At 39.5% G+C, this 14,464-nt stretch overlaps 1 pseudogene; it reads right to left on the reverse strand.

Annotated features, from left to right (window-relative positions):
• Positions 1–10,655: 10,655 nt before the first annotated feature.
• On the reverse strand, positions 10,656–11,172 carry LOC101132166 (stathmin-like; annotated as a pseudogene).
• Between the last annotated feature and the right edge of the window lie 3,292 nt (positions 11,173–14,464).

The following is a 14,464-nucleotide window of genomic DNA, read 5'->3' on the forward strand; positions in this document are numbered from 1 at the left end:
GTAGATTTAGCTACCTCTTGCTCATCCTGTCCAAGTAGGGTGATGTCATTGTTTTAATGGATCAGTGTGATATCCTGTGGAATATTCAGGTAGTACAAATATCTTCATAATATATTAAGGAAGAGGGTAGGAAAATTAGTATAGTACCAATGCAGAACTGTCAATGAATATTGTAATTCATCTGAGGTAAATGGAAACTGTCCGTCATCCTCTTGCCTAATCAAAATAGCTGCATTCCACATACCTAAGATCTTGTTAATCTACTCTAGCGACAATTTCACATCTCTTACAACAATGTGGTTGGAGCTACCACTGGTTGAATTTGCAGTGATCTCTCAGCCATTTTCTAAAATCCTTTCACTTTTTTTAGGAACCAAACTAGTGAATTAAATTAATTACAAAATAAGAAACCACATCCTTCCTTATTTTAGGTTTTTACAGGTAGAATATCTGCCATGTCCCCCTCTCCCCAGTATGTAACACTACTTTTGCTGTTCTGTTTTGAAGTCATTTTGTAAGGTTTCTACTTGGCTTTGCACAAAGGCCTCTCCCAAAGACCAAGTACTCAGTGTGAAATTTATCCCAACTGCCAATTATGTCCATTCCAATATCACAGTCAGGGACTGAGGAAATGACCACTAACAGGGTAATGGACCAAGGTAGCCAAGTGTGAGCTGAACGTCAACTAGGACTCCATTTACTACCTGGCTCCCACAGACCTCCTTTCTGAAAGTGGGACCATGATGACACTTTGACTCTTTAGTTACAAGTGCCAACTCAAACCTGGTGTTCAATAATTCTCAAAATGTGTATTACTTTCCTCAAAATGCCTGTGTAAATGGCCATAGGTTCCTCTGGGTGATGGTTTGGAGAAACCATTACCATATACATTCCTTGCAAGGTCACAGGCTTATTCATATTAGGAGCCTAGTGACCAGTTCAGTCAAATAGATTTCAAGTTTAAAAATTAGCTTAGGACTGGGACTTGAGAAAAAAAAAAAATCACAGAATTTTCAGAGGACACTTTTGGTATCTAGTTCCTCCCATGGTTGTCTTTTACTGACTGTAGATGTTAAATAACACAGTTTGGCTGCCATTCTGTTTTGTTCCTCAGAACACCATATTCTGTGAATCACTTCCATAGTTCCTTGTGGAGCAGTGCTTTTGTTCACCCCTCAAGCATTGCTTTAAGTAAATGTAGTTTCATGCCCTATTTTCTGGTTAAGTGATGTCATCTGGCTTCTATTATTTCAGAGCCCAATCATCTCAACGGACACTAAGGAACTCAGTTCTATTAGCAGTTACCTCTCCAACTCTTAAGTCTCTGTCTGCAGAAGAAATAAAATTCACATGGCGTTAGTGCTCCTTTTAACAGCTCATTTCTCATATATCCTCTGGTCCCTCATGCCCAGCTGATCTTCACATAATCTATGCATTACAAAATGTCCACCTTGCACAGCTACTTTATTCCTGGCTCCACTAAGCCAGGGAAACTCAATCATTTTCATATCACTCAGCACTGGCTGTTACTTTTTTTAGGCTTCTGAAAGCCCTAACAGTGAGTACATTCCACCTCCCAGTGTTTTGCCAGAGTTTATATTCTGTGTCCCAAGAAAGTGCCCCAAAGTGAATGAATTACTTCCTATCTTACTTATATTTGATTTTATTGGTAAAATTTCAGTCTTGAGGGTAGTTTGCTGACTCGTGTACATGGGAGCTCTTTGGGTATAAAACCTTCTTCCATCTCTATCACTTAGTTACTGACCAATTATCAGAAGAGGAGCTCCTTAAGAAGCTCCTCTCTCTGCCTTTCTGAGAGGAAAAATCTTTTTCAACATCTTTAGCATAGATGTAAGCTATGAAGGCTCAGGAGAGTAATACAGGGACAGCATCCTTGAGATAAAATAGAGATATTTTCATCTCATATTTCAGGGTCCCACATTCCTTCTAAGACCCTCACCTCGCATAATAGATCTTCTTTAAGGGCTGAGCATTTAAAGGTCTGCAAAGCTCTGCAGACTTCAGTTAGCTGCTCTGCTTTATTTGCTCTTCCATTGCAAGAAATGAAATTTTCTTTTTAGAATTAATAAGTGAGGATTCCCTTTTCCTTGAGTTTTTTTGAAGAGCTTCAGTATTACTGGTAATAGTTCTTCCAGGATACAAAATCAATGAACAAAAATCAGTTGCATTTCTATACACCAGTAATGACCAAGCTGAAAACCAAATCAAGAACTAAATACCACTTCCAACAGCTACCCAAAAAAGTGCGTAGGAGGCTGAGTGCGGTGGCTCACGTCTGTAATCCCAGCACTTTGGGAAGCCGAGGTGGGTGGACCTGAGGTCAGGAGTTTGAGACCAGCTTGACAAACATGGTGAAACCTTGTCTCTACCGAACATTCAAAAATTAGCCAGGCATGGTGGTGCACACCTGTAGTCACAGCTACTCAGGAGGCTGAGGCAGAAGAATCGCTTGAACCCAGGAGGCAGAGGTTGCAGTGAGCCAAGATTGTGCCACTACACTCCAGCCTGGGCGACAGAGTGAGACTCCATGCCAAAAAAAAAAAAAAAAAGTGCCTAGGAATACATTTAAGAAGATGAAAGATCTCTACATGAATAACTACAAAACACTGATAAAAGAAAATATAGATACAAAAAAAAAATGGAAGAACATCCCATGCTCATGGATTAGGAAAATCAATGTTATTAAAACAACATGACTCCCCCGAATAATCTAGAGTTTCAATGCAGTTCCTATCAAAATGCCAACTTCATTTCTCACAGAATTAGAAAAAAAAATCCTAAAATTCCTGGGGAATCAAAAAAGAACCCAAATAGCCAAAGCAATCCTAGGCAAAAGAAAAAAGCTAGAGGCATCACATTACCAGACTTCAAATTATACTACAAGGATATAGTAACCAAAATATTATGGTACTGGTATAAAAATAGACAGCTAGATCAATGGAATAGAATAGAGAACCTAGATATAAAGCCACATACTTACAACCAACTTGTCTTCAACAGAGTAGAGAAAAACATACGCTGGAGAAAGACACTCTGTTCCATAAATGGTGCTAGGGAAACTGGATAGCCATATGCAGAAGAATGAAACTGGATCCCTATGTCTCATCATGTAAAAAAATTAACTCAAGAAGGATTAAAGGCTTAAATATAACAGTTGAAACTATGAGAATTCTATAAGAAAACCTAGGGAAAAACTCTTTTCGATATTGGCCTTGGAAAAGAATTTATGACTAAGACCTCAAAAGCAATTGCAACAGAAACAAAAATAGACAAATGGAATTTAATTAAACCAAAAGGCTTTCACACAGCAAATGAAATAATCAACATGGCAAACAGACAACCTATAGAATTGGAGAAAATATTTTCAAACTATGCATCCTACAAAATGGATTCATTTATCTAGACTAGTATCTAGAGTCTATGAAATACTCAACAGGAAAAAAACACAAAATACCATTAAAAAGTAGGCAAAGCACATAAGCAGACGTTTTCAAAGGAAGACATACAAATGTCCAAGAAACATATGAATGTTCAACGTCTCTAAACATCAGAGAAATGCAAATTAAACCCATAATGAGATACCATATTACACTCATCAGAATGACTATTATTAAAAAGTTAAAAAAATAAAAACAAAAGTTGGTGAAAATGCAGAGAAAAGAGAACACGTTATACACTGGTGGTGGGAATGTAAATTAGTACAATCTTTATGGAAAACAGTACAGAGGTTCTCAAAGAACTAAAAAACGGAACTATCATTTGATCTAGCCACCCCACTACTGGGTATCTACTCAAAGAAAAAGAAATCATTATTTTACAAAGACACCATACTCATATGTTTAAAGCAGCACTCTTCACAACAGCAACAATATGGAATCAGTCTGTGTCCCTGAACAGATGACTGGAGAAAGAAAATGTGATGTATATGGAATAGTACTCAACCATAATAAACAATAAAATCATGCCTTTTTCAGCAATGTGGATGAAACTGGAGTTAATTATCTTAAGCAAAATAATTCAGAAACAGAAAAGCAAATACCACATGTTCTCATTTATAAGTGGGAGCTACATAATGTATATACATGGACTTAGAGAGTGGAATAATAGGCACTGGAGACTCAGAAAGGTGAGAGGGTGGGAGGAGATTGGGAGGAGGGTGACGGATGAGAAATTACCTAACAAATACAATGTACTCCATTTGTATGACAGTTACATGGAAAGCCCAGATTTCACCACTATGTAACATATACATGTAACAAAACTTGTGCCCTGAATCTTTTTGTTTGTTTTTAAGCTACCAAAAAGCCACTCTGACTCTTGTATCTAGCCTTTAATCACTAGTCCTCAGCTTCTCATTATCTCTCTGCAGGCCATCAAGACAACTTGACAGAAATCAGCCAACTTTGCTATTTTTGTAGGCTTTGTTCCTCTATGTCTTTCACATGCCTGAGGTTTTATTTATTTATTTTTTTACCTTCAAGAGCCTTCCTGCCACTGGGACAGTTTTTAAAGTTATTGGAGAAATATTTGTTAAGTGTACTACCAACTTTTTCTAGGTACTAAATGTGCCTCACAGACCATTCAAATAACCTCCATTTTGCCGAACAAGTAGTCTCTCTTGCACATTTCTTATGTTAATCTCACTACATCATACCAAGAAGATCTTACATTCTAGTTTGCCTGAGACAATCCTGATTTAACCTGTGGTCCTGGCGTTATTGTTAACACTGCCCTCTTTCCTTCTAAAGATTGTCTACATTGCATGATAAATTACTGATCATCCTAATTAGAATACACTCCCACTTCTCACATTTTACCCATAGCAAAGATTTATAATTCTTGACATTGGCGGTAATGTTATACTTTATAGGCCATTCTATGTCAGAGATACAGCTTATGTATATTATCACATTTAATACAATAAATTATTATTTCCCACTTCTAAAATGAGGAAATTGAGTATGAAAGGATTTAAATAATTTTCTAGATATTACCTAGCTGATAAAGGGAAGGAAACACAATGTAAAACCAAATCAGTCTGATTCCATAGGCTCTATATTATGACCCTTTGTATTCATTTCTGTTGCCACATTATTATAATAACTAACTGAAAATAGTTCCATTTCTGCCACCAATTTTTCTGGGCATTAGTTTCTCCCATGTAAATGTATATAGGTTGGCTACATAATTTACAATGTTTTCTTTAAATCTATAATTTTATTATCTAAATTAAGAAGCTGGCTTTATTACGAATGTTATCAAACTGCTTTTGAATTTTGTGAAACAGGGTAGAAATGTAACTGATTTAAAAATATAGTTGTACAAACATTCTTTAAAAGCAGCTGGCAAGGGACGGGCGCGGTAGCTCACGCCTGTAATCCCAGCACTTTGGAAGGCGGAGGCGGGCAGATCACAAGGTCAGGAGATTGAGATCATCCTGGCTAACACGGTGAAACCCCGTCTCTACTAAAAATACAAAAAATTAGCCATGAGTGGTGGCGGGAGACTGTAGTTCCAGCTACTCGGGCGGCTGAGGCAGGAAAATGGCGTGAACCTGGAAGGCAGAGCTTGCAGTGAGCCGAGATCGCGCCACTGCACTCCAGCCTGGGCGACAGAGTGAGACTCCATCTCAAAAAAAAAAAAAAAAGAAAAGAAAAAGAAAAAGAAAAAAAGAAAAGAAAAGTAAAAGAAAATACCCTAGCAATGAGCCGAGATCGTACCACTGCACTTCAGCCTGGGCGACAGGGCGAGGCTCCGTCTCAAAAAAAAAAAAAAAAAAACAGCTGGCAGAAAACTTCCTGCGAAGTTCAACTATTCTTTAAAAAATCAGAATGTTTCTGTAAGGGCAACATGGATAACATAATATTGTTTAGTGATACCGAATATTGAAGCACAGCCATTCATTTTCTTTAATTTTACTTCACATAGTTTCAACAATCAAAAGGATCTATAAAGCCTAGTGAGAGAAATAGCAGTCACATGCCCTCATCCCATTCTCTTAGCTCTTTTGTTAGGCATTTTTCTTCACATCTATAAAATATGTGCTTACCTTGCTACTGACAGATGACAGCATGCTGGCAGCCCTGGCAGCCCTCGCTCGCTCTCGGTGCCTCCTCGGCCTCAGCGCCCATTCTGGCCGCGCTTAAAAGGAGCCCTTCAGCCCGCTGCTGCACCATGGGATGCCTTCTCTGGGCTGGCCGAGGCCGGAGCCGGCTCCCTCGGCTTGCGGGGAGGTGTGGAAGGAGAGGCACGGGCGGGAACCGGGGCTGCGCGCCGCGCTTGCAGGCCAGCTAGAGTTCCGGGTGGGCGTGGGCTTGGCGGCCCCGCACTCTGAGCGGCCGGCCGGCCCCGCCTGCCCGGGGCAGTGAGGGGCTTAGCACCCGGGCCAGCAGCTGCGGAGTGTGCGCTGGGTCCCCCAGCAGTGCCGGCCCGCCGGCGCTGCGCTGGAATGCTCACTGGGCCTTAGCCGCCTCCCGGCGGGGCAGGGTCTCGGGACCTGCAGCCTGCCATGCCCAAGCCTGCCCCCACCGCCCTGGGCTCCTGCGTGTCCCCAGCGTCCCCGACGAGCACCGCCCCGGTTCAGTGGCGCCTGGTCCCACTGACTGTCCAAGGGCTGAGGAGTGCAGGCGCACAGCGCCGGACTGGCAGGCAGCTCCACCACCGGCCCGGTGCGGGATCCACTGGGTGAAGCCAGCTGGGCTCCTGAGTCTAGTGGGGACTTGGAGAACATTTATGTCTAGCTAAGGGATTGTGAATACGCCAATCAGCACTCTGTATCTAGCTTAAGGTTTGTAAATGCACCAATCAGCACTCTGTATCTAGCTCAGGGTTTGTAAATACACCAATCAGCCCTCTGTATCTAGCTAATCTACTAGGGACCTGGAGAACTTTTGTGTCTAGTTCAGGGATTGTAAACGCACCAATCAGCACCCTGTCAAAACGGACCAATCAGCTCTCTGTAAAACAGACCAATCGGCTCTCTGTAAACTGGACCAATCAGCAGGATGTGGGTTGGGCCAGATAACAGAATAAAAGCAGGCTGCCTGAGCGAGCAGTGGCAACCAGATTGTGTCTGCTTTCACGGTTGTTTTTTTTTTGTTCTTTGCAATGGCTGTTGCTGCTGATCATTCTTTGGGTCCACATTGCTTTTATGAGCTGTAATACTCATTGCGGAGGTCTGCTGCTTCACTATTGAGTCACTGAGACCACGAAGCCACCAGAAGGAAGAAATTCCGAACACATCCGAACGTCAGAAGGAAGAAATTCTGAAGACATCTCTGACCACATCTGAACGTCAGAAGGAATAAACTCCGGACATGCCGCGTTTAAGAACTGTTGACACTCACTGTGAGGGTATGTGGCTTTTTTTTCAAGTCAGTGAGACCAAGAACCCACCAATTCCGGACACACTACTTGATTTTTTTAAAGACGGTATCTATTGGCTTCCTACTACGAAAATTGAAGACTAAGCTCCCATCTGTTTCCCATGTTTTAAACCATATTTTCCTGTATTTCACACTTCTCAAGTCATTCTCAAAATATAATTTTGTTGTTTTATTAGTATTCAGGTTTTCATTATGAGTATATGTAGAGGGGTGAAGGCTAGTCACAGTTTAGTTTTGGTTTGTATCTACATAGAATTTAACTTCTGGCAAGACTTTAGTTTTGTTTCTTTTTTTTTTTTTTCTTTTTGCTCTTGTTGCCTGGGCTGGAGTGTGATGGCGCAATCCTGGCTCCCTGCCACCTCCGCTCCCTGGGTTCAAATGATTCTCCTGCCTCAGCCTCCCAAGTAGCTGGGATTACAAGTGTGCACCACCACGTCCAGCTAATCTTGTATTTTCAGTAGAGACAGCGTTTCATCATGTTGGTCAGGCTGGTCTCAAACTCATGACCTCAGCCTTGGTCTCCCAAAGTGCCTGGATTACAGGACTGAGCCACCACACCTGGCCAGAGCTTTAGTTTTCAGACCAATTTTCTCTTGTCTTATTTACTTAACTGTCTGGGAACATACCATTAATTTACTCCAAAATTCCTGCTGTTAGTGTCAATCTCCTCAGCACATTCAAGCACGTCAAATGTTTTACTGACTTAGTATATCACAGACATATTTTCTCATGAGCACTAAAAGTCACCAGCCTGGGCTGATTGCTCTTGAGGCTTGTGACTCAGCTGTCCTACTGGGAGGAACTTTCCCTTTCATCCTGGAGATTCGCTTCTCTTTGCCCATTGAATCTTCCTTCTAGGCCACATAGGTTTTTTTTTTTTTCTTGGTTTACTTCGTTTTAGTGGTATATTAGGATTCTGCAGAGAAACAATCTATAGGATATAAAGAGATTTATTCTAAGGAATTGATTCATATGGTTATGGAAGCTGAGAAGTCCCATAATCTACCACATAGAAGCTGATGAGGGCTTCTCTCAAACTAACGGTCGCTACTTTTTCATTAATTTATATGTTTAGGGCGTTTAAAAGAAGATGGGAAATTTCTGGGCATGGGTTCAACTTACGGAGGCCAGTCGTGTAAGTCAGTCTGGGTCTAAAGGCTTGAGAATCAAGGAAACAAAATGGTGTATATCCTGGTCCCAGGGCAAGAGAATAATTACATGCCAGCTAAAGGAGTGGGACAGACAAAGAGGTAAATCCTCCTTTCTTCCATGTTTTATTCTATTCATGCCTCGATTGAATGATGTCTACTCACATTGAAAAAGGCCACCTGTGTTACTGAGTCTAATGATCCAAATGTTAATTTCATATGAAAACATCCTTATAGACTTTCTCAGAAATAACGTTCAACCATGTATCTGGGCATCCGTGATCCAGTTCAGTTGATGCAAAACTTAAACATCACTGGTGGAGTACATCAGCTAGCAACTTACTGAGAAAAGAGGAATGGAGATAATTTTTGAGACTATGCATGTGTGAAGAAAATGTTTTTCTACCTTCATATTTGATTGATACTTGATAAAATATACAATTTTATTTTGGGAACAAGTCCCACCCAGGACTTTGAAAGTGCTTTTGCTTTGTTTTTGTTTTTGTTTTTTTCAACTGGTTGCCTGTACCACTACGGAGATCTCTGATGCGGTTGTGAGTCCTGATCCTTTTCATGTAACCTATATCTATATCTTCTCCCACTCTCAAAACCTTTAGGATACTCTCTTTGCCAAACTTCAGTTTTCTAAAATTTCAATGTGATATGCTTTAATACAAAGGTGCCAGAAACCGGGTAGTTTCTTTTCACCTGGGAAACATGCTCTACTGTGCTGGGAAAATCCCTTGAATGATTTCTTTGATATTTTATACCTCTCCTTTTCTCTATTTTTTATTTTTGGAAATATTTTTAGGTGATGGCATATTGATCCTCTAATTTTCTTTACCTGTCTCATTATTTCTCATGAATTCTTCTATTTTCTAACTTTTCAAGCTGCTTTCTAGATTTTTATCTTCTAATGTTTCAAATGCATATTTTCTAAAAATTTCTGAACACATGCATACAATTATTAGTACATTAATAATAAATTATACATTAATAATAAATTACTTGAATTTTTAATTACTAAAGTGTCTCTTTTCTCCAATTTCCTTTTTACTTTTTTCTGTTGTGTATTTTGGTATCCATCTCTCTCATTAGGGCTTCTCTCAAACTTAACAATCCCTACTTTTTCATTAATTTATATGTTTAGGGCACTTAAGATGGGAAATTTCTGGGCATGGGTTCAACTTATGGATCTATGGGCTGGTCAAAGCCTCAAGGAAGATTCTTTTGTCATCTATTATGAGGATTAAATTTGTCTGTAAAATTCGGAGGACCAAGAGAATCACAAATCTAGTTTAAAAACGTTCCTGTAATTCTCCATTTTTTTATTATTTATTTATTTATTTATTTATTTTGAGATGAAGTATTGCTGTATCACCTAGGCTGGAGTACAGTGGTATGATCTCGTCTCACTGTAACCTCTGTCTCCAAGGTTCAAGAAATTTTCCTGCCTTAGCTTTCCGAGTAGCTGGGACTACAGGCATCTGCCAGCACACCAGGCTAATTTTTGTATTTTTAGTAGGGGCAGGATTTCACCATGTTGGCTAGGCTGGTCTTGAACTTGACCTCAAGTGATTCTCCCGCCTCAGCTTTCCAAAGTCCTGGGATTACAGGTGTGAGCCACCACACCAGGCCTATCTTTTTATTTTTTTGAAGTCACTACCACCAATAGTACTGTGTAGTTTTATTAACCATTTAAATATCTTGTAAGGTACTTAACTATTTAAGCATCTGGTAAGATTGGGACACAATTGGGATTGAAAAGTGAACATATATTATTCAGCAATTAAGAGTTCTAAAGAAGCCACTACATACTCTTAACAATATGTTTTCACAGAGAAAAACAGTACTTGCCATTAGCCCAGCACACCAAGTGTACCGAAATAAAAAAGAGGCAACAAGAAAAATATCTACATTAGAAAGAACCACACTTTCAGTTTCTCCCCTTTATCACCTAAACCAACATATTACTCTATGGGTTTATCTATACAGCTGCCCATTAGCTTCTAGAGTATTGTCAGAAGGGAAAGAATAAATGACACTGGCCAGTAGTTTTTGGATATTTAGGAAAGAGGTGAAAGTCAGTTCTCAGAACAAATTAGTCAGCTTCAGTCTCATCAGCAGGACCTCTGGATTCTTTGTTCTTCTGCACTTGTTCAATGTGCTTATCCTTCTCTGGCAAACACTCCAGTTTGACAGCCATTTGTGCCTCTCTATTCTCTTCATTAGCTTTCATTTTGTGGGTGAGGTTCTTTTTGCCATTTTGCTGAAGTTAGTATTCTCTTCTATTGCTTTCTGAATGACTTATTTCTCCATCCTTTGCAAGCTGCTTCAAGATCTCAGCTTAGTAGGACTTGTGCCTTTTTTCTGCAGCTTCTCATATCTTCTGAGTTTCTTCTAAGGAAATTATCCTTCTTCTGTGGAAAGGGGAAAGGGAATTACAGAATTGATTCCTTTGACTGAGGGCTGAGAATTAGTTCAAAAGCCTGGCCTGAAGCACTCTTCTCCAGTTCTTTCACCTGGATATCAAAAGAAGCCGGGTAAATAGATGACAAGGGACAGGCAATGTGTTCTATAGGATCCACTGGGGTAATGAAAGGCCATGAGCCCACCATCCTTATCGTACCTCTGCTGGTGGGACAAGTCCTGGTAACAGGCTGAGTAGCTGAGAACCTCTTCCTCCTGTCATCCCTGACCCAAGCCTGTGCAACCCAAGCTGTCCGCACCCCACACCCCACAAAGAGCGTGGCCCGTCATCTGTCACCCACAAGGGTGATCACGGGGATCTAATTCTCTCTTTTAAATGGTAAATGTCCCTTTAAATGAAGGACAGAAAGAAAGGGAATTTTTCTTGTTTTCTCTTTTCAGAATTTAAATGATGTTCAAATCCTGAGGTGTTTCTGAAATCAAATAGTAGTATCTCTTAGATAAGTGTACTCAACATACAAATGAAAATATAAGAAAATACCCTACAATGGCCAGGCGCGGTGGCTCACGCCTATAATCCCGGCACTTTGGGAGGCCGAGGCTGGCGGATCACGAGGTCAGGAGATCAAGACCACCGTGAGACCACGGTGAAACCCCGTCTCTACTAAAAATACAAAAAAATTAGCCGGGCGCCGTGGTGGGCGCCTGTAGTCCCAGCTACTCGGGAGACTGAGGCAGGAGAATGGCATGAACCCGGGAGCCGGAGCTTGCATGAGCCGAGATCGCGCCACTGCAGTCCAGCCTGGGCAATAGAGTGAGACTCTGTCTCAAAAAGAAAAAGAAAAAAGAAAAAGAAAATACCCTAGAATTTGTAGATAAAGATATAAAGACGTATGATGCAGGGTATGCAATCATGTAGTTCATATTATACATTCATGTGGAACATACCAAGTCATATTTGACAGTGTTCAGGAGGTGTCAGGTTGAGCTCAAGACAATCATGGTTCTTCCAGGAATATTCTACCCATCATTCTGATCTGTAGAAAAAAGGCCGTTCTATGTCTTTAGTCTGATTCTGGGGAAGGATTATATCGTTCTTTTACAATATATTAATTTATATATAAACCCTATTCTGTATGGGAAACCATTGTTAATAATGTAGAAAGACTTCACTAAGAATTGGACAACCAATTATTTGCTTCTTTATTTTATAGTAAGGATATAATATGGAGACCTCTCTATATATACTCTTCTCTTTATTCTGTAGAATTAAGACCAAAGATGAATCCTTACATGAACAGATTCCCATCAATATAATCATTTTAAAATTGTTAGAGAATATTGCATTTTTAATTTGATTCTCTCATCGCCTTATAGAAAATCCACAGGTGCTATCATGGGATATATGGCGGGTGGTAGAAAGAAGATTAATTTTTAAAGGTGTTTCAATATAAGGATGAGTGGTTTACAATGTGTATAAATCTTTATAAAGAATTCTCCTTTGAGCCAGTTGTGGAATATGGCAGTGACCACTTCTATGTAGGTATCAAATATCATAAAATCAAATCTCATAAAAATCAGCAAGCCAAAAGTAGACTGATCTCTAAATCACAAGGAAATTGCATGCAATGAAGTGGTGGGAGCAATCTGTATACTAAGGAACATTTGCTTCATCAATCAGATGTGAATGTGCCATTCTAATACATGTTTTCTGATTCTAATAGCTTTAGTGGAGTACACCTGAGACATAAAAGTTTATACTTTTACCATAATACGGACAGTGGGGTTTCAGAAAGCGTTAGTGTGTATAACAGCCTGTCATGACTACTACATTTGGCAAAGAAAATCTTTCTCTAAATTTTTCCTACTGAGAAAACAAGAATTTGGCTTTCATTATGTTCAGTTACTCAGAGGAGAACTTATTATTCATCAAAAGACATACTCTTTAGTCTTCCTTTAAACTGGGCAGAGAGACTTTACTACATATAGAAAATAACCCAGCTTGGGCCGGGTGCGGTGGCTCATGCCTATAATCCCAGAAGTTTGGGTGCCCAAGGCAGGAGAATCACTTGAGGTCAGGTGTTTGAGACCAGCCTGGCCAACATGGTGAAACCCCATCTCACTAAAAATACAAAAATTAGCCAGTAGCAGTAGCATGTGCCTGTATTCCTAGCTACTCTGGAGGCTGGGGTGGGAGAATCCCTTGAGTCTGGGAGGCAGAGGTTGTAGTGAGTGAGCTGAGATACTGCCACTGCACTCCAGCCTGGGTGATGGGAGTGAAATCGTATCTAAAAAAAGAAAAAGAAAAAGAAAAGAGAAGAACCCAGCTTATTTTTCTGATCGGCTAATGTTTCTCAGCAAGGGGAATATCTAAGTAGTAGACAGAAAAGAGGAACACTCTAAATTCAGTCCCCAGATATCCCTGGTTAAACTGAGACTCTCCACTTGAAAACTTTGGACTGATTTCTACAACTGCATTTTTGGCTAGCCATCCTCGATACATTTTACCTCTTAATATGAGAAATTAAACTGTATTTCTACTACATGTCTCATACTAATGTACATATCATTTTAAAATCCACCTTTGTGGTTCAGGGAGAAGTCTATTGAAACCCATAACTACATGTAAAACACCAACATTAGCAACAACAAAACATGAAAAGAAAACGTTATTTTCTCTTCAGTCATTATCCACAAATCTTGTCAGCAGTGTACCTGAAAAAATAAGTGAAAATGCTCCTTATTTTGATTCATATTGCAGTGGTTCAGGCAATACTACTTAACTAAACTGAAAAATTGTATACTTGGTTTATTAGTGCTGATTTTGATACTTTCAGACAGGCTATAAAATATTATGCACTTTGGCAACAACCTTTCCTGATAGAGGAGTAGAGTGACAAGGTATCTATAAACAAATAAAAGACTGCATAAATAAGCCAATGCAGTCTACTGTCATGTAAATTGTCTGCAAGAGTTAAGCTTAGAGGAAAAAAAAGTTTTTGTCCAGTTTCTGTGATCCTTTGCATCATATGTTTGCTACTAATATTTTTTCTTAAATTTATAAAAGACAATTTTAGCAATGGGAACAGTAGTTGGAATAGGTTATTTTCTGTTTACTTTGATACTTAAAGGCCATCAGAAGAATGGACTTTTTCCTTTAATTCCCTTCCTGCCTTCTTTTTTACGTATAGTAAATTTCCAGAAGAAAATAAAAGGATTCAATTTATTTATCCTATGTGAAAATACATTTTGGAATCTATAATAGACTTTACTGAGAAATACTCTAATTATGCTCATCAATTTTACCTAGACAAAGCTGTACTTGTTAAAATATAAATAAGTTTATTTCAGTTACTTTTTTACCACTTAACCATTATCATCATCAGAAAGCATGTATTAAAAATATATTTCCACTTAACCTAATTGTGGTTGCTATACATAAAATTGGATTAGATATAATTACTGGCTATGATTAGATTG

The sequence above is a fragment of the Gorilla gorilla genome, chromosome 3, assembly GCF_029281585.2.
Source record: "Gorilla gorilla gorilla isolate KB3781 chromosome 3, NHGRI_mGorGor1-v2.1_pri, whole genome shotgun sequence".
Classification (NCBI taxonomy): Eukaryota; Metazoa; Chordata; class Mammalia; order Primates; family Hominidae; genus Gorilla; species Gorilla gorilla.